Source organism: Bos mutus, chromosome 8, assembly GCF_027580195.1.
Source record: "Bos mutus isolate GX-2022 chromosome 8, NWIPB_WYAK_1.1, whole genome shotgun sequence".
Taxonomy (NCBI): domain Eukaryota; kingdom Metazoa; phylum Chordata; class Mammalia; order Artiodactyla; family Bovidae; genus Bos; species Bos mutus.
In genome coordinates, this window is record NC_091624.1 from 48,536,158 (window position 1) to 48,557,467 (window position 21,310).

The window sequence follows — 21,310 nt, forward strand, 5'->3', positions numbered from 1 at the left end:
GCAGTTTGCCATTCCTTTTCCAGTGGACCACTTTTTGTCATGAGTTTAAGCAAGCTCCGGGAGATGGTGACGGACAGGGAAATCTGGTGTGCTACAGTCCATGGGGTCACAAAGAGTCGGACACAACTGAGTGACTGAACAACAAAAGGATGTGTAAAAGTGGGCCAGGAGAAAAGTGATGGGGTGGGGATGGGGCGGGATATTCTAGGAAGATGTAGCATTCTTTGGAATGCTTCGGCCAAGATGCAGCATCTAAGAACTTAAAGAGCACGGAGTGGCCAGGGCGTACATAAGAGGATGTAGTAGGGGCCAGGACAGGGAAGGGCCTGTAGGCCATGTTAAGGTGGCTGAACCCATCTGGAGGGCAGTGGTGATCATCTTCAGCTAAGGTGCCAGCAGATCTGTGTTTTTATTATTCTGGTCAGGCTGCAGTATGGAGAATAGACCAGAGGTGGGCAAGAAGAAAGCTAGGACCCCAGGAAGGAGAACACAGTATCCAGTCTGGTCTAAAGAGCAAGACTTTGTTCTCCCAACTTCAACCCTGCCTGGGGTGCTTCCCTGCCTCGTCGGGCTGCTGGCTTGGCAGTTTTCCATTAGACACCTGAACTGTTGTTGTTCAGTCGCTAAATCGTGTCTGACTCTGTGACCCCATGGACTGTAGCCCACCAGGCTCCTCTGTCCATGGGATTTCCCAGGCAAGAATACTGTCATGGGTTGCCATTTCCATCTTCCTGACTCAGGGATCAAACCCACATCTCCTGCATTGGCTCTCTACCACTGAGCCACCAGGGAAGGGAAGCCTATAAAGACCCAAAAAGGCTCCACTTTAGCAGTTACCAGGAGAGAAACAAGTCACATCACTGTCCTGCTAACCAAAAGTGCAAGTGAGTTTGAAAACAATCCTCCCCAAACCCACCCTACATCATTTCCTCAATCAGGCTAAGATTTCAACTCTCTTGCTGTAGCAAGAGGGCCATTTATAAAGGCCAACTCCAACTCCTGGGCAGCAACACTCTGTGGGCAGAAAGTGCCAAGGGCCTCTCACAAGAAGTCTCCTACGTTCCCTTCTTCCCAAAATGGGTAAGAGGAGTGCTCTGAGCCCTCTGGGCAGTGAGGTGGGCTCTTCCCAGACAGTGAGCCTTTACAGGACCTGTGGCTGCAGCAGGCGGAGGTTTCAGGGCTGGGTTTCCCTGGTGCAAGGAACCTTTCTCTACTAGAAGCCGGGCCCCAGGTCAGCTCCACTACTCAGCCTGCACAAAGACTCTGTCCTGCAGCCAGCCCACCCTTCCTCTGTCCCTCACGTCCTTGCTGTTTGTTGTTCAGTTGCTAAGTCTCTTCCGACTCTGTGAGCCCAGGAACTGTGGCAGGCCAGGCTCCTCTGTCCTCCACTCTCTCTCGGAGTTTGCTCAAATTCATGTCCATTGAGTCAAGTGATGCTATCTAACTATCTCATCCTCTGCTGCCCCTTCTCCTTTTGCCTTCAATCTTTCTCAGCATTCCTGGGCTTCCCTGGTGGCTCAGATGGTAAAGAATCTGCCTGCAAAGTGGGAGATGTGGGTTTGAACCTTGGGTTGGGGAGATTTCCCTGGAGAAGGAAATGGCAACCCCCTCCAGTGTTCTTGACTGGAGAATCCTATGGACAGAGAAGCCTAGCGGGCTACAACCCATGGGTTGCAAGAAGTCAGACAAAACTGAGCGACTAACATTTTCCAGCATTAGGGTCTCTTCTGATGAGTTGGCTCTTCACATCATGTCCTGCTACACCACTGTCTCCCCCTACCTGCATCCTTAAGCTAGGGGCAAGTCCCCTCGCTCCTCCTCAGAAGCTCTATGACTGTCTCTACAGCTGAGATGCTGAACTGGGCGTGATAATTTCTCCAGGAAAGTAGTTCTCAGAGCATGGTTCCGCAACCAGCAGGCAATACCATCACTTGGGAACCTATTGAAAGTATAAATTTTCTCCTCCCCTACCCTTCAGACAATTTTTTTCTTTTTTTGGAAGAAAAAATTCTTAGCACCACCCAAATCTGCTGAATCAGAAACTCTAGGTGGAGCCCAGCAATCTGTGTTTTAGGAAGCTCTCTAGGGGATGACAATGTAAAGGTCTGAGGATCTCTACTCTCAGAGGAAGGTCATCAGGTTGCCAGCTTTCTTCCCCAAAGTGGGCGTCATGAGCACATGCCAGGGCCCCAGCAGAAAGGCACAGGCTACATCTTGGGTCTGAGATCTCTCAGTGACCGTAAACATTTACCAGCATGAGTCACAAATGAGCCCTACTCTCTGGGGAAAGAGGGTAATTGGGAAAAAGAGGGGAAAGGTCCATATTTCTAAATCAGAGAGAGAAAGGTGATGAGACAGGGGGAAGATTGAGTAATGACATTCCTGAATCATATTCCTCCACTTTCCCGCCCACTTCCCAAACTTCCACATGGCTCATTCCCTGGTCCAAGGACACTGGCCATCCCCATGAGATTACTGAGCTGAGAGGCCTTCTCTCATCCTTTGCCTCCCCAGTGTGGACCCCTCTTCTTGGGATTCAGAGGAGAAACCATTGCACCAGTCTCACTGGTCACTAACACCTGCTCCATCCCATCCCCTCCAATGATCATATCACTCTCCTGCTAAAATACTTACCTTTCATCACTCCCCCTAACCAACAGCAAAGTTCAGTCCCCCTGCCTGGCAAGCAAGGGTTTTCCTCCAACTAGGCTCCCATCATCTCTCACCCTCAGGTCACTGCTCTCTGGCAGGGACCCTGGGCTCCACCCACAACACCTATTCCTGTTCCCTTTCACCCCTGCACCCACACTGCCCACAGAACCAGACCTGGGAAGGCTAATTAACATCTGATTCTACCAACAGTCAGAAAGCTGAACACAGTCCGCCTGTGTTCCAAGCACTTTCTCCACAGGTGTGAAGGGCTTGGATGTGTTTTTTTTTTTTTTAAAAAAAAAAAGCATAGGGCTTCCACAGTGGCCCAGTGGTAAAGAATCTGCCTGCCAAGGCAGGAGACCCAGGTTCAATCCCTGGTCCAGGAAAATCCCACATGCTGCAGGACAACTAAGCCCCTACACAACTACTAAAGCCTGAGCACTCTAGAGCCTGTGCTCTGCAACGAGAGAAGCCACGGCAATAAGAAGTCCACACATTGCAACTAAAGAGTCGCCCGCACTTGCTGCACCTAGAGAAAAGCCGGAGCAACAAAGAAGATCCAGCACAGCCAAAAATAAAAAAAGGATGAACTGTAGGAAAAAGCACCATCTCTGGACCATTCCAAATTCTTCCCAGCACAAGCCCCACCCTGCCCGCCTCTGATTCCAACCTCTCTGTCTCAAAGCTGTAACTGTCTCAGAATGACACTCCAAACACTTACAGTTAGTTTCCTCAGCTGTTTCATAACAATCCTAGGAGGCTGGGAGGATCTGCTGCACGAAGATGTAAATACAAATGCATATGTACACAGACATCACCTCACTTCTCTAGAGAGTACAGGGTGATACACTGCACTGAAGATGCAGCATTTAGGTCCAGGGGGTCAAGAGCAAGAAAGGACAAGTGTCATCTCAAAGCTCCATCTTCTCAAAGGTGAGAAGGACAGCATAAGGATTCCCATACTTTGCCCTCCTGATTCCCTGTCTCTGCCCAACCAGAGCTCAAGAGAGATTGTCAAAGAGTATACTCAGATGGATTCCAGAACAAAAGCAACCACATCTCTGGCTATCATCCTCAGATATGGATCAGGGCCAAGAGAAGACCCACATGGACAAGCTCCCCCTTCTCAGGTGGCAGTCTCTGGACAACCCAGTACCGTAAGTGATTTCCCTAACGTCACAATGAATTTCCACTTGCCCTCCCCCACCCCCTACCAACTGCTTGCCTATTAAAAAGGGATCAACATTCTAACCAGACTTAAAGGCTTATCCTCTACTGCCAACTCCAACCCCAGGGGGACAATCGGAATGCCACCTGGAAAGGGTTTCTGACTTTAGTTTGCTTAGATGATTAAGAATCTATCTGCAATGAGAGAGACCTAGGTTTGATCCCTATGTCGGGAAGACCCTCTGGAGAAGGGAATGGCAACCCATTCTAGTATTCTTGCCTGGAAAATCCCATGGACAGAGTAGCCTGGCGGGCTGCAGTCCACAGGGTTGCAAAGAGTTGGACACACCTAATTGACTAACATTACTACTACAGACATCCTCTAGTTTGGGTGACTTTCAAACCCAAACAGAGAGGGGAAAAAAATAAATAAAACACAGATATGAGAAGTCTTGTGGTAGCACTATTCACAATAACAAAAACTTTGGAAGCAACCCAAAAGCCCATCAGCAGGAGAGTGGATAAATAAACTAACCGACTCTCACAACAGAATAGTATACAATGTGAATCAACTACAGTGACAGTAATGCCAAGTGTATATCCCAAGCTTGCAATAACTGCTTTTTGAATGCCACCTGCTGAAGGACAATTCATTCTTCAGGACTTCTCTAGATGATCTGGAAGGACTGCCTGAATCTAAAGACAGGGAATCTGAGTGAAAGAAATGCCGGAATGCTGGTGGAATAAAAATACTAAAATAAAATCAAATCTCTTAAGCAGATTTCAGCTTCCTCTGGGCACTTACCCGCAAACTGTCCAAGTCCCTTCTCTCTTTTTAGAGTATAACGTACACGCACGTAACACACCCACGTCCGACAGTGTGCAGCTCCCTTTAGCACGTCAGAAGCATTCTTACCCCAGGGCCTTTGCACCTGCTATTCCCTCTGCCAAGAATGCCCCCCACCCCCTAGATTTTCATATCAAGTCTCAGCTCAGACATCACTTACTCAAAATGCAGGGCCACCCGGTTTAAAAAAAAAAAAAAAAGCCTGCTCCCAAGGCATTCGAAGTCCTAACACCCTGTTTTATTTACCATATATCACTATCTAACAGAGTTTTCTTTCTTTCGTTTTGTTTACATGTTTATTATCTGTCTCCTCCTACTGACTGTAAACTCCACAACAGTGGAGACAGACTCGGCCTATTTTCTTCCCCAAACCCAGAGAGGCCAGTGCCTGGCACCCAGACAACCCCCAGAGAATAACTTTTTTTTAATAACTTTTTATTTTTTTAAATTTTTGAGTGGAGGATAATTGCTTTACAATATTGTGCTAGCTTCTGCCATACATCAACTTGAATCAGCCATCGGTATATGAATGTCCCCCCTCTCTTGAACCTCTGTCCCATCTCTCTCTCCATCCCGCCCCTCTACGTTGTCACAGAGCACCAGGTTGAGCTCCCTGTGTAATACAGCAAATTCCCTTTGGCTATCGGTTTTACATATGGCAACGTACATGTTTCAGTGTTATTACTCTTTCAATTTGTCCCTCCCTCTCCTTTCCTCCATGGCCACAAGTCTATTCTCTATGTCTGAGTCTCCAGCCCAAAGAATATCTGCTGAATGATGTGTTAATTTCCCGTGCCCCTCCTTGTTGCAGTGTCCTCAAGTTTAGAACCTTTTTGTTCTTTGGCCTCAACCCCCAGTTAAACTACTATTAGCAATTTGAGGGGAAGAGACACCCCCTTCTGCAGCATCAATAGAGCTGAAGACACCCCCAGAGAGCCAGAGAAGTCTATCTGGAATTGGAATATAAAAAAAAGTAAAGTCAAAAAAAAAAAAGAAAGAAAGAAAGTAGAATATTAGGTGGAATGGAGGATCCAAAAGGAAGGTGGGGGGAGAGGCGCAGACAGGCAGCCTTCCTTCCCCACCCCAGCAGCAAATGTGCCAAGGACAGGCCACCATCTGATCACATGGCCAAGAATACCATGTTAACTTCTCTCCATGGCAGACAGAGAAAAGGAAAGGAAACCCCCAAGTACAGGCGGTTTCTAGAATTTCTCAGCTGGTCATGGAAACGCGAGTCTGGTCCCGTTGCTCACAACCTCTCTTTTTGTGCCAGCTGCACACATCCTGAAATGCAGGGGGAGGGGCTTGTGGCCACCGCCGCCAAGAAGAGGGAGTAGTGTGAGCAGCCAAGGTCAGAGGTGCAATTTGGCCAGCAGAGCCATGCACACCATGGTTTACCCGCAGTCAAGGCCTCTGCTGTGGGAGGCACCCCTGGATGTCAGGAGGCAGCTGAGGCGGGAGCAACAGGAACCGGGACAGAATCTGCTCTGAGAGCTGGTCAGACTGCCCCTGAGGGCACTCTGGCTAGTGGCCCGAGTCTGGGGGAGTGGGTGACTTTGTACATTTTGTGCTTTGCTGGGAACGGTGATGAGAAAACAGTTGTGGTTTGCTACCCCCTGGAAACTCCCCAGCGGCCTGGTATCCTGAGGACTTGCCCAGCCTCTCAGATAGGAAATGGTCAGCGTTGAAATCTACATACGCTCATCAGTGTCACTGGTGTGTCTTCTCAGAGCAGGGGGAGAGGTGGGGAGGGAATCCAGGGCCTTCCACCAGGGAAAACTGGGCCAGCTCCCCTGCCGGCCAGCACAGCTCCACCTCACCCCAAGCCTCTCATACTCTGTGCTTTGAGAAGAGCAAGTCCCCAGGGCTGGCCAGGAGCCCTCTGGTTTCCAGGAAAGGAAGAGAGTAGTCGGCAATACCGGAGAAGGCAATGGCACCCCACTCCAGTACTCTTGCCTGGAAAATCCCATGGATGGAGGAGCCTGGTAGACTGCAGTCCATGGGGTCGCAAAGAGTCGGACACGACTGAGCGACTTCACTTTCACTTTTCACTTTCATGCATTGGAGAAGGAAATGGCAACCCACTCCAGTATTTTTGCCTGGAGAATCCCAGGGACGGGAGAGCCTGATGGGCTGCCATCTATGGGGTCGCACAGAGTCGGACACAACTGAAGCGACTTAGCAGCAGCAGCAGCCAGCAGTACAGCTTGCTCCCTGGGACTTACATGGTTTCCCCTGACTAGCAGGGCACACATGCCCACCTCGCTTGCTCCCACACAAACCAACTTTTCAGGCGTTCAGTAAAAATGAGAATAAAACAGTGGGTTTGGGTTCTGGTCTGCCTCCTCATCCCACCATTGAAAGAGCAACACAGAAATTTTGGGAGTCACAGAACATGGGGTCACAAGACTAGGACATGACTTAGTGACTAATCAAATATATCCCACTTTTCTTATAAGGTTTCTGCTTTTAGTAGCATGCTTGGAAAACCTTTTGTCACCCTGAAATTATAGAAATATATACCTGCTTTTTTCTGGCATTAAAAAAATTTACATCTCTAATTTATTTAGAATTTAATTTGACATAGTGTGAGAAAGAGAAACTCACTTAAACAACAACAAAAAAAGGAGTTAGCTAATTACCCCAGTTGTTTTTTAATGAACAGTCTATTTTCCCTGTAAACCTCAACAGTAAAGTCTATAAAAGATAAGAAACAGGGGTGAAGTCAACGACATCCTTTGTGTAAAGAAAATCCACAGGGGACCGCTCTGCCAGTGAAATCTAACAGCATGGCTAGGGTGCCTTCTCTTTCCCTTCCTCTTTCCTGTTCAGAAATATAGGTTCAAAAATCACGAGAAGAAGTCCTACTTGCCAAGGATGGCAGAGCAGAAAGATCCACTGAAGAGAGCCTGGGTTCCTGCAGGCACCACTGAGCAGGAACCCAGCCTCCTTCTAATCGCCAGAGGCTTTACATGCTGTTGCCTAAACTAGCCTTGTTGGACTCTGGTATTTGCATCTGAACACTCCTGTAACTCATCCACAATCCTTTCTTCCCTAATTTTATAATAATAGGAATTGCTAGGATTTATTGTTGCCAGGCCCTGTGCTAAGCAATTTGTTTTCATTAGCTCATTTAATCTTCTCAATAACCTTACTAGGATAGATTCTGCAGTACTTCTCCAATTATAAGTAGCAATGGCAGGTTTTCAGAGTTGAAAAAGATACTACATTAAATGCACACATCACTGAGACTCCTCCCTAGTTCAGAAACATGAGAACAGAACAAAAAGGCATTTTAAAACTGAGGAATGGAAGTACGCATTCAACAACAAGTGTCCATCAAGTACCAACTGTTGTGGGCACAGGGAATACAACAATGACCAAAAAGACAAAAATCCCTACCCTCTTGGAGCTTGCTCTAATGCAAGGCTCATAATAGTAAAAAACTGCAAGCAATCTAAGCATACAAAAGAAGGGAATTGCTGGGAATTCCCTGGTGGTCCAGTGGTTAGGACTCCAAACTTACGCTGCCAAGAGCTCAGGTTCAATCCCTGGTAGGGGAACTATGATCCCACAAGCTGCACAGTACAGTCAAATTAAGGGGAAAAAAGAAGGGGATTGCTAAAGTAAAGTGAAGAAGTGAAGTCGCTCAGTCGTGTCCAATTCTTTGCGACCCCATGGACTACTATGCTCCTCTGTCCATGGGATTTTCCAGGCAAGAGTACTGGAGTGGGTTGCCATTTCCTTCTCCAGAGGATCTTCCTGACCCAGGGTTCAAACCCAGGTCTCCTGCACTGTAGGCAGGCGCTTTACCGTCTGGGTCACCAGGGAAGTTCCTAATCTACATAACAAAATATATAGTTCAACTACAGAGATTTAGAGCTTGGGCTCCAAGTGCAACAGACCTCAGTGTAGATCCTGAAACACACATTTACTAGCTTCAAGGCATTTCGTCAAGTCACAACATCAAGGAGACTTCCTACAGGAAAACAAAGCTACTAACAGTTTCCCTTGGAGCAAGTGAGAAAACTGAGTAAGATACTAAGTATAAATACAATGCTAGATATACAGTAATGGCTCAATAAATGTTAATATTCAGGAAAATAATGACATGGAAAGACATCATATGCTAAGTGAAAAGAAAAAAAGAGGCTACAAAACTCTCTGTATAGCAGAACCTGTTTTCCTTACAAAGTATGCATTCGCAAAAAAAGATGAAAAATATTTAACAAATTGCTAGTTCTTGGTGGTGAGTTTAATGGTGACTTCTGTTATCTTTTTTACTCTGTATTTCCTACAATGAACCTGAATTACTTTAAGAAGAAGGTTCAGAGGGTTCTCTGGTGGCCTAGTGATTAGGGTTCCACACTGTCACTGCCATGGCCTAGGTTCAATCTTAGATGGGAAACTCGGATGCAGCCAAAAAAAAAAAAAGAAGAAGAAAGTTCACTTTCAAGTTCAATGAGGAAATGGGAAAGGCTTAATGATGACCCACTGGAAGGCAGCTCTCTCCCCTTTTTTAAAGACCTTCACTTAAGAGTCTGACAGTGGACTCCAGTCCTAATCTGCATGGGCAGAACTTCCTGTGTGCCTGGTCCCCTAACGTGGGTGCCCCCATGAGCAGTCTCACCATGGTTCTTCTGAATCTGAGTTTCCTGGGTGAGACCCAGGTAACTGTACACACAGCTCTGATAGATCAGCCTGCCTCTTGTCTGGGGTACTGGTCTGACATTCTGGTCTAGTCAGGACTGCTGGACTAGACAGACAGACTATAATATCCTGTGGTTTATCAAAACTCTTTGAAGTCAGTTCACCCTCTCTGGCCAACAGGTACCACCGTTTCTGCCCTGCCCTTCCTACAGGGAAACTAACTCTCAGTGAGAACTCCTTGCACAGAGACAAGTTGTTGGCATTACAAAGAGTCTAGAATTTAGAATGTAGGCCAGAGTCCTCAGTAACTGATACCCACCTGGTTCTCAGACGTGTAGCAATGTGAGGGGAGCGGGAGACCTGAGGCTAGGCCCTGGTCTCCCCAACAGCCAAGCCTGCCTTCTGTCTTTAAAAACAAATCCAACTTTTTTTTTTGAAGCTCTGTGAACCAGAGTTTACAAAGGACAGTTCCCCCCATCCTGAGTATAGTGGGTAGACTGTGCATGCTTGGGTGCTAAGTCACTTCAGTCCTATCCGACTCTTTGCGACCCAGTGGACTGTAGCTCGCCAGACTCCTCTATCCATGGGATTCTCCAGGCAAGAATACTGGATTGGGTTGCTGTGCCCTTCTCCAGAGGATTTTCCAAACCCAGGGCTCAAACCTGCTGCCTCCTGCAACTCCAGCATTACAGGCGGATTCTTTACTGCTGAGCCACTGGGGACGCCCAATGGGTTGAATTCAGTTCAGTTCAGTCGCTCAGTCATGTCCGACTCTTTGTGATCCCATGAGCTGCAGCACGCCAGGCCTTCCTGTCTAATACCAACTCCCAGAGCCTACCCAAATTCATGTCCATTGAGTCGGTGATGCCATCCAACCATCTTATCTGTTGTCCCCTTCTCCTCCTGCCCTCAATCTCTCCCAGCATCAGGGTCTTTCAAATGAGTCAGCTCTTTGCATCAGGTGCCCGAAGTATTGGAGTTTCAGCTTCAACACCAGACCTTCTAATGAACACCCAGGACTGATCTCCTTTAGGATGGACTGGTTGGATCTCCTTGTTGTCCAAGGGACTCTCAAGAGTCTTCTCCAACACCACAGTTCAAAAGCATCAATTCTTCGGTGCTCAGCTTTCTTTATAGTCCAACTCTCACATCCATACATGATTACTGGAAAAACCATAGCCTTGACTAGATGGACCTTTGTTGACAGAGTAATGTCTCTGCTTTTGAATATGCTGTCTAGGTTGGTCATAACTTTCCTTCCAAGGAGTAAGCATCTTTTAATTTCATGGCTGCAATCACCATCTGCAGTGATTTTGGAGCCCCCAAAAAGAAAGTCTGACACTGTTTCCATTGTTTCCCCATCTATTTGCCATGAAGTGATAGGACCAGATGCCATGATCTTTGTTTTCTGAATGTTGAGCTTTAAGCCAACTTTTTCACTCTCCTCTTGAGGCTCTTTAGTTCTTCACTTTCTGCCTTAAGGGTGGTGTCATCTGCATATCTGAGGTTACTGATATTTCTCCTGGCAATCTTGACTCCAGCTTGTGCTTCATCCAGCCCAGCGTTTCTCATGATGTACTCTGCATATAAGTTGAATAAGCAGGGTGACAGTATACGGCCTTGATGTACTTCTTTTCCTATTTGGAACCAGTCAGTTGTTCCATGTTCAGTTCTAATTGTTGCTTCCTGACCTGTATACAGATTTCTCAAGAGGCAAGTCAGGTGATCTGGTATTCCCATCTCTTTCAGAATTTTCCACAGTTTATTGTGATCCACACAGTCAAAGGCACACTTTGGCATAGTCAATAAAGCAGAAATAGATGTTTTTCTGGAATTCTCTTGCTTTTTCCATGATCCATTGGATGTTGGCAATTTGATCTCTGGTTCCTCTGCCTTTTCTAAAACCAGCTTGAACATCAGGAAGTTCACGGTTCACATACTGTTGAAGCCTGGCTTGGAGAATTTTGAGCATTACTTTACTAGCGTGTGAGATGAGTGCAATTGTGAGGTAGTTTGAGCATTCTTTGGCATTGCCTTTCTTTGGGATTGGAATAAAAACTGATCTTTTCCGGTCCTGTGGCCACTGCTGAGTTTTCCAAATTTGCTGGCATATTGAGTGCAGCACTTTTACAGCATCATCTTTCAGGATTTGAAATAGCTCAACTGGAATTCCATCACTTCTACTAGCTTTGTTTGTAGTGATGCTTCCTAAGGCCCACTTGACTTCACATTCTAGGATGTCTGGCTCTAGGTGAGTGATCACACCATCGTAATTAACTGGGTCGTGAAGATCTTTTTTGTACAGCTCTTCTGTGTATTCTTGCCACCTCTTCTTAATATCTTCTGCTTCTGTCAGGTCCATACCATTTCTGTCCTTTATTGAGATCTCTAGTCTTTCCCATTCTATTGGTTTCCCCTATTTCTTTGCATTGATCACTGAGAAAGGCTTTCTTATCTCTCCTTGCTATTCTCTGGAACTCTGCACTCAAATGGGTATATCTTTCCTTTTCTCCTTTTCGCTTCTCTTCTTTTCACAGCTATTTGTAAGGCTTCCTCAGACAGCCATTTTGCTTTTTTGCATTTCTTTTTCCTGGGAATGGTCTTGATCCCCAAATCCATGTCTACCCCAAAACCTCAGAATGTGACCTTATTGAGAAATACAGTCTTTGCAGAAATAATGATTTAAGGATCTAGAGATGAAGTCACCATGGACTTTCAGTAGTCCCTAAATCCAATGATTAGTATGTTTACAAGATAAAGGACAGGGAGATTTCGTCACAGACACACAGAAAAGAAGACCATGTGGAGATGGAGGCAGAGAGGACAGTGATGCTGCTACAAGCCAAGGAACAACTGGAGGCACCAGAAGGTGGAAGACCCAAGGAAGCATGTACCCCAAGAGCCTTTGGAGGCAATGTGGGCCTGCTGACCCCTTGATTTCAACCTTCTGGCCTCCAGAACTGAGAGCAAATTTCTGTTCTTTTAAGCCACAGAGTTTGTGGTCATTTGTTAGGACGGTCACAGGAAACTAATATTTAGATGCTGGAATTAAGGCTTAATATCTTTTATCTGGGGCTTCCCTGGTGGCTCAGTGGTAAAGAATTCACCTGTCAATGTAGGAGACCCAGGTTGAATCCCTGGGTCACGAAGATCCCCTGGAGAAGGAAATGGCAACCTACTCCAGGATCTCTTGCCTGAGAAATCCCATGGACAGAGGATCCTGGCGGGCTACAGTCCACAGGGTCACAAACAACAACAACAACAATCTTTTATCTGAAACTATCCTGCTAGAGTTGGCAGAATTCCAAGATAGGCCTCAACGACCTTCTCCTTTGTATGTGGGCAGGAGCTGAAAATATGAGATATCACTCCTGTTATTAGGTAACATTATCTGCCAAAGGGATTTTGTTGGTGTCAGCTGACCAAATCAGTTGACCTTAAGACAGGGAAATTGATCTTGTATGAGTCAGAACTAATCAGGTGAGCTCTTAAATGGGATAGGCTCCTCCTGGCCAAAGGGGTTTGAACCATGAGAAGGAGTCAACATGAGAGAATAACTTTTCCAATGTGGAGGTCCAGCAGACACCAAGTAACCAAGTGATCCAGGAAAACATCACCATTAACACCACAAATGCCTTGATATGATGCTCTTAAAAGGATGCAACATCATTTTTGTTGATATTCTTGCTAAAAATTCGTGACCTTATCCTAAGGGAGAAAGATACGGGATGGTTACAAATTGGAGCAGAGAAACGACAACTGAATGCAACGTGGGATGGCAGACTGGATCCTGGGACAGAAAAAAGACATCAGCAGAAACAGTGATGAAATTTAAATGAGGCCTGCAGTTTAAAGTTTTATGCCAATGTTCATTTCCTGTTCTTGATGATTATACCACAGGGTGAGGGGATATAAAGGAACTCTGCTATATTCTTTGTGACTTTTAAGTCTAAAGTAAGTTGAAAATTGAAAGTTTACAATAAAAGGAAATAACTGAGCAGAATAACAGAGGTTGCCTCACAGCCTCAGGATTACACTTTTTCTCCCATACTTCTTTATACTTTTCAGGAAGTATACATTACTCTTGATAATCAAGGACACAAGGTTGGCTGGAGTAAGTGGACTGGTGCAAAGGACGTTGATTTGGGGCCAGTGGTGTTTTTCTGGAAAAGAGCACACTGACCCCAAGACAAGGCTGAAAAGACCAGCAAGTCTTTGATAAACAGCTAATACCTACCAGAGACTATTGGTACCTTATACCCCAGAACCCTAGTGATCCAGGAACATACATCTTAGTGCCACTATTCATGGTCTTCCTTGATGGGGAAGTAAAAGAAGTCTGTCTGCAATGCAGAAGATGTGGGTTCGATCCCTGGGTCAGGAAGATCCCCTGGAGAAGGAAATGGTAACCCACTCCAGTATTCTTGCCTGAAAAATCCCATGGGCAGAGGAGCCTGGAGGGCTACAGTCTATGGGGTCGCAAAGTTGGGGACACGACTGAGCAACTAAGCACACACACATCATTATTCACACAGCTCCCCTGGCAGGAACCCGCTGGCTCAATTCCACCTCTAGGAAGCCTTCCCAGATCATTCTCGCTCCCCAGTCGCCTCACCTTCGACTGGCCTCTTTCAGTGTCTCTTGGCTGTTCCACTCAATGGAGCTTAAAGAATGCCACAAATAGCATGTGAAGCTGCCAACATGTACTCAGCTCATCTCAACACATATTTTACAAGCCTCCTTGGAACAGAAACAGTGTTTTGCCTGTCTTCATGGAGTGGGCACTCTCTTAGCTGAGCTCTGCTGGCTGGGCCCATCCCTGCAGCAAAGAGGCCCTCTCTGTTGTCACTGTCCAGGATTCCTTTGTTGAGAGTCTGCTGTGCCTCTTTTCAAACTTCTTTATGCCAGTTCTGTTTGGTTTTAAACATAACTGAAACATAAATGCAGAGAGGAAAACTTTTGATTTCTACAAAAATGAAACGAAGTGCTCTAGAATGGCAATTCCCAAAACTGTGGTCTTAGATGACACCTGGATACACTGAGACTGTGTGAGGAGGCTGGAGAGGTGAAAATTAGTTTTATTAGAAAATTAAGATGTTAAAAGCTTTTTCACTCTCATTTTTCAGCGGCTATGTGAAGTATGATGAATATGTGCCTGTGTAGTTTTCTGAAATTTCCGAGGTAGAAGTTTAGGGTATAAATATATGTGTTTTCAGAGATTAACTCAGTTTGTTCTCAGACTTCCACTGAGTATTTATCAGCAAAATTATTCTATGCGTACTATAATCTGTTATATCTAATAAATCATTATTTTGAAGTCCTGAAGATATGCAAAAATGTAAAAATAATGCCACTTTTTCGACTTTTTGGAAGTTATTTTCCATAAAAACATGCATTTCATGTTACCATGTAATTATCTTATTTCTATTATTTTAAATGAATAAACAACTCTTTATATTTAATTTTTAACATGGTAAATAGCAGGTTTAGCCAATAAGTGGAAGACTAAATTAAGGAATCCTAGGATCAAAAAGTTTGAGAACTGCTCATCTTGAAAAATGTGTTACAAATGGGGGAGAAAAAGATTAAATTCAGTTCTGTTCAGTTCAGTCACTCAGTCGTGTCCGACTCTTTGTGACCCCATGGACTGCAGCACACTAGGCCTCTCTGTCCACCACCAACTCCCAGAGTTTACTCAAACTCATGTCCATTGAGTTGGTGATGCCATCCAACCATCTCGTCCTCTGTAAATTAAGTGTGTGCATTAAAAAAGTAGGATGCTGCACATGGACTGATTTGCAAATGTCTTAGATTCTTGCTCTATCATTATTTCTTAATGGAGACTAATTAACAGATGTATATATCCTGTCACCCAGCAATCTCACTTCTGTGAATTTCTTTTGTAGTCATATACATAGGAAATGCCATTTAGTAAAGTTATTCCCCCTAGCACTGTACATAATGACAAAATATTGGAAACAACCCAAACTAGGGGAGAAAGGGAAGCAACACATGCTGGTTTAAAAACTATCATGCTTCCCTATCCTGGAATAATATGCAGCTATAGTAAAAGTGTTTCCTGGGCTGACAGGGAAAGATCCAGAATAGTTGCTAGGTGAAAAAAGCAAAGTGCTAAACAATGCCTAAAATGCTAACTTAGAGCATTTCTAAAACTGGGATGGGGTGGGCAGAGGTGAGACTTTTTACTGTACTGGGTGGGAGTTTATGGGGGTGCAGTTAATGTATGTGTAGTTGCTTTTTAAACCTTTTTCATCTTTCTAATCTTTAAACTATGGATTATATAGCATAGAAAAAATTTTTTCCTGTTAAAATTTTTTTCTTCCATTTTATTGAGACATAATTCACATATGGTAAAAAAAAAAAAAAAAAAAAAAACCAATTGTAATAAAAGAAACCAGAAATCACAGGTCATACATGCAGATGTGACTTTTATATACAATTTGCAAGTGTAATTAGCAGACCTAGATCCAAAGGCAAAGCCTCAGCCCTAAATCAAAGTTTTGGCAAATAGAAATATATATGCACACAGAGGCTGTAGAGAGGGGGAATTGGATCAAGGCGGTCAAAAGGTAGAAACTTCCAGTTATAAGATAAATAAGTACTAGGGAAGTAATGTGTAACATGCTAAATATAATTAACACTGCTACAGGTCATATTTGGGGGTTCCCTGGTAGCTCAGCAGTAAAGAATCCGCTTGCAATGCAGGAGATGTAGGTTCCACCCCTGGGTCGGGAAGATCCCTTGGAGAAGGAAATGGCAACCCACTCCAGTATTCTTGCCTGAAAAATCCCAAGGATAGCGGAGTGTGGTAGGCTATCGTCCATGGGATCATAAAGGATGGACACAACTGAGCAACTAAACCACCACTAAACTTTCATATGTGAAAGTTGTGAAGAAAGTTAAATCCTAAGACTTCTTATCACAAGAAAAAAATTTTTTTCTATTTCTTTTATCTTTTACCTCTGGGATGATGTATGTTCATTAAATTTATTGTGGTACTCATTTCATAACTATATAAATCAAATCATTATGCTGTACAACTTAAACTTATACAGTGTTGTTAGTTATATCTCAATAAAATGGGAAGAAAAAAATGCATGAACATGCTTTTAAGAAAAAATGAACTGTTTAAAACATGGATTTTAAAAACATCCCCAACTTTTAGCTGACATTTTAATTACTAACACTGCTAAGAGCCTCTAGGGACCCAATGGTAATAAATTCAGGACAGTCACATTATCATTCCACCAAAGCCCAGAACTGTCCCAGGCCTGAGGTTGGAGAAAGGTTAGGAGGCCTGATAATGCAGTCAGATCAGAGGCAGGTAAGTTGGTTTCCCATGGACGGACATGCCAACAGCTCTCTCAGGGTGATTCTGTGGCCACCTTCCCTCTCGCCTGTAGGAGGGTTCACAAGGGTCTCTGCTTCTTCTTACCCAGGGCCAATAAGGAGTCCCCTCTGGGAGCCTCGATGGCCACAGTAAGGGTGAAGACAGCTGAGCCTCGGAGACCTTGTGGTGAGGCTGTCCTGCTTGCCCGGACAACGCATGAGGCCCCTGGCTGGTGTAGACTCTGGACTCCTTATCTGGAGGGCAGTCTGCCAGCCCGCCAGCCTCAGAGTTCAGAAAAGTTCCATTGTATCCAGAGAGTCCAGGCTAGGGCCCTAGCAGCATGACCCTTCCTCACTCACTCCCCATCCTCCTGTGTCGGCAGGGAGTCTGGAAAAAGGAGAAGGGAGAAGAGTTCTCCAGAATAAATTTCTATCCACACAAGCTGAGAATTCCCGTCCCCCAAATAAGCACAGGGAAAACTGGCTCCTTTTTCTTCATGTTTTCAAGGAAATGTCTGAGATTTCCAGCAGTTTTATCATCATACTTACGAATAAAAGTTGCACCTCTTTTTCCAGCGGGCTACAGTCCACGGGGTCACAAAGAGTCGGATGCAACTTAGCGAATGAGAACGCATGCACGCTGGCCCTATCGAGCCTCTTGGCCAGTAGCAAGAAATGTAACTTGGAAACACCAGTTAACCTCTAGATCCAGTTTCTTTAGCTGTAAAACAAAGGGTCTAGACTCGAAGATTTCCAAAGTCCCTCCAGTTCAATATCATATCACCATCGGCGGTTCTGCAAAAACGCCTAAGCGTTACTTTCTTCAGACATCAAGCGCGAAAAGGCTGGATTATTTCGGAGGTCCCGATTTCCAGAAATATACATCTATTCACGGCACTAACTCTTAGATCTCAACATCCTGTAAATACTGGACCCGGATTGAGGGTTGCTCCTGGAACTGAGGTGTAAACAGGTAAGGAAAACAGGAAGTAGGTGGAACAGTTCTAAAACAATCCAGTCCAGTGACTGATCTAGTGCGTGCGCATGCGCAAACATGCGCGCGTGCGTGCAGATGCACACACGTCACTAGTCTTTTCCACCTATTACCGGTCCGGAGAAACAGTACTTCCGTTACCTGAAAGAATCAGCATAGCTTGCAAAACTAAAGGTGGGGGGAAAAAGGCTCTGTGGAACTGTGAATATGCCAATGCCTGGCACGCCACAGAAAAGGAGCCTACCCAGAAAGGCACGGAGGTTGCCTCCACGTTCCCTAGATGAATCAACCTGAAGCCTGGACTCACACTATTCCTACAACCCTAGCTACCTATCAGCTCCTAGGACTCCTAAATCATCCACTTTACCCCAGAGAAGATGATAATGTTGATTCAGATGATAACAAACCTCTACTACGCTTCAAGTACAACCACGACGTGCTGCACAGCGGTTAGGACAGGTCTGCAGAAGCAATGTCTCCTGCTGGAGAGTGATGGGGCAGGATTTGAACAGATTTATGAGCTTCCCTGGTGGCTCAGAGGGTAAAGCGTCTGCCTGCAATGCAGGAGATCTCGGTTCCATCCCTGGGTCAGGAAGATCCCCTGGAGAAGGAAATGGCAACCCACTCCAGTACTCTTGCCTGGAAAAATCCCACGGACAGAGAAGCCTGGTAGACTACAGTCCATGGGATCACAAAGAGTCGGACAGGACTGAGCGACTTCACTTTCTTTCACTTTCATGTGGCTCAAAGGGCTCCCCAGGTGGCTCAGTGGTAAAGAGCCCGCCTGCCAATGCAGGCGAAGCAAGAGACCTGGGTTTGCTTTCTGTATCAGGAAGATCCTCTGGAGGAGGAAATGGCAACTCACTTAAATATTCTTGCCTATAAAATCCCATAGACAGAGGAGACACCTGGGCTATAGTCCATGGGATCATAGAGAGTCAGACACAACTAAGCAAGCACACACGCATGTGGCTCAAAAGCTAAGAATTCTTCTGCCACCTTGTACCGTCTCTAGTAGAATGCTATCTTCTCTGAACTTGACCAAACACAACAATGTGACCTCTATTATGTTGCTACCTTATTCTTCATGTAAGGATGGATGTTCTTTCTCCCTCCAACAAGTGGAGCCAGGAGCCAGATCCCATACCCTTTTTGTACTCTCCAGTGGCCAAGTGCAGAGCCAAGCACAGATCAGGAACTGCGTATTTACAAACTGAAGTGATGAAATACTGAGAGTCACAGGGCTCTGGTACCTCAATGCAGTGTTCTTGCCTCAATGACAGGGCCAGTCATTCTGTTTGGTGCTTTCTAGTCATACCTGCAAACCAGGAAGCGTACCACTATATAGTGGCTGTCACAGTTTATGAAAAACTCACCTCTGAGCATCCAACAGGAAATGGATTGTGTAGTTTTAAAAATTTCACCTACTAAAGTTATGAGTCTCGACATTCTTTCTCTTGCTTCATCAAGTTTCTCTCCGTTTTTATGGCTCTTGTTTTAAAAGTTAAGGATTCATTGTAGATGCTGTGGATAAGAGACCACAGATCTAATCTGCCCTTAGCACTGACTCCATTCACAAGACATGGGGCAAGTTAGGAGCAGAGGTGGGACAGAAGCCAGGTAGCTAGGCCAGAACTCACCAGGTTATCACTGCGCTGCAAGTGGGAGACCTAAGCAGCCTGGGGTTCCTAGAAAAGAATGACTCCAGGCAAATCCCAGCCCAGGCAGGCTCCAGGAAGATGGGTCAGGTCAAAGCTGCTCCTACCCCCACTCTATCTTAGGTTCCCAGGAGAGGAGTCAGCCCCTCACCAAATCATGCTCACATGCTCAGGATACCCAGACCCTAGTCAACTCTAGAACCTCCAAACGGAAGCCACAACCCAGAGCAGAGGAAAATGTGACTCAACTGGACCTCCGGATCATACGGTATAACTGTTTGGATGGTATTTTGTCCCATTGCTCTAACCCACCAAGAGAGGGCAGCCTGCCCCAGACCACCTAACCCGGTCGGTAGGAACCAAAAACAGCTAAAAAGCCATGCCCACAGGATGAGCCAGGTCAGAGTTTAGTTAGTCCCTCCTTTGCTATTCTTCAGCTCCTGCTCGGGGTCAGCTGGGAGGCACCGGGCTTTTGTCTTCAGCTGCGAGGTGGTCTGGCCCAGGTTAAGTGGGCACTCAGCTCCTGGAAAGCCAAGTCTAGATACTCTTGTCCCATCAGAGCCATCCCGAGAGCTGCCCACCAGATTTGCCCGTCTACTCTCTGCTTTTCTCCATGCTCGAGTCCATGGGCTCCAGGACACCTCTCTCAGCCTTAGTGCGGCTACCGACATCCTCTCTTGCGCCCAGATCCCGCGCTCTCCAGTCCAAGGGGCCGTAGCTGCACCTTCCCTTCCCTCGCCACTGAGGACCCCTCGTAGTGGCACCGCGGCCAGGTGTCGCCTCCATGTAGCGTCCGGGCCCATGTGTGGGTCCACTCGAGCGACTTCCGAAACCGCGGCTGGGCTCCGGGTTCTCGGAGCAGCCGTGCCCCCACCCCCACTCAGTGACCCGGAGCCCCGGAGGCGCACTGCTCCTCCGCGCGATGCCCCATCTCCGGGGCACGGAGCTCCCCCTCCCGCATGGCCTTCCGCCCTCACCTGAAGCTGGGCCGACGTCACCCGGCCCCGCGCACCCTCACAAGCCAGGTCCCCCGGGCGACCCGCAGCAGCAGTGGTAGCGGCAGCGCAGCTAGGTCGGCGTGCCCGCGCGCCCTCAGCCCCCTGCCGGCGTCCTTCCTCGGCGTGGCGCGCATGCCCCGCTATATACCCTGCGCGTCACGGCCGGGCCCGCCCCCGCCCTCGCCCCGCCCCACCCCACTGTCCCCAGGGCTTGCCACGTGGGCTCCGGCCGGTGGTAGGGCGACTTATGAGTGCTGCCTGCCAGCCACCCGCTAGACCCAACAGGAGCTTGGCTTGCCCAGGCTTGCGGGGCAAGCCAGCGTCTTTCTGCGCCTTGGGGCCTGAGCTCGAGCCCCTAGCTCGCCGAGATCCTAGCTCACCTCCTAGCTCTATCGGCTTCATCTTCTAACCCTACTGCAAATTCCATTCATCTTTCACTGAGGTTTCCTCGGGAAAGCTCCCATCAAGACCTTTCCCTCCTTCTATGGGAAGCTCTCATGATCTGGTCTCCATTCTCTCGGAGTAACACTACCAACCACCTGATATGTGTGTGTGTATGTGTATCTTAACACATCTGATTAATATAAAAAGCTGCTTTTTCCTCCCCAACTCGATTCTGAAATATCCTGGGGGTGGGGGGAACGCACCCGTAAGTAATAATGTTTCTTCTGCATTTTGCCACCAAACAAAAGAACAAAAAAATTCCTGTTCAGGTTCCAAATACGCCGTATCATACTCAGTTTTCGAATAAGACGTCGCACCACTCTACCAAAATGATCAGACTCTCTAAGAAACCATAGTGCTTAACGGAGGCTGGGAGGAATGTTAATTTTTGTGTGAGGAGTGTCCTAGGACTCTTTTCTGATGTGAAGCAGTTCTATTGAGATGGATATCTAGCCTCGGAAATGCAAATTTCTTGAAAAAATAAGCCACCCATTAAACTCCCATTGTTCTAGTCTGCTGGACGTCATGATTATTTCCTTTGCAGCTAGGC

The 21,310-nt window shown here is 46.4% G+C and overlaps 1 protein-coding gene across 1 annotated transcript in view; it reads right to left on the reverse strand.

The window, feature by feature from the left end:
• SLC39A14 (solute carrier family 39 member 14) overlaps positions 1-20,440 on the reverse strand; it is a 51,424-nt gene extending 30,984 nt beyond the window's left edge. Inside the window, exon 1 of the mRNA XM_005895317.2 lies at positions 20,296-20,440. The gene's annotated coding sequence lies outside the window, so the exon portion shown is untranslated. The remainder of the gene's footprint in view (positions 1-20,295) is intronic.
• Between the last annotated feature and the right edge of the window lie 870 nt (positions 20,441-21,310).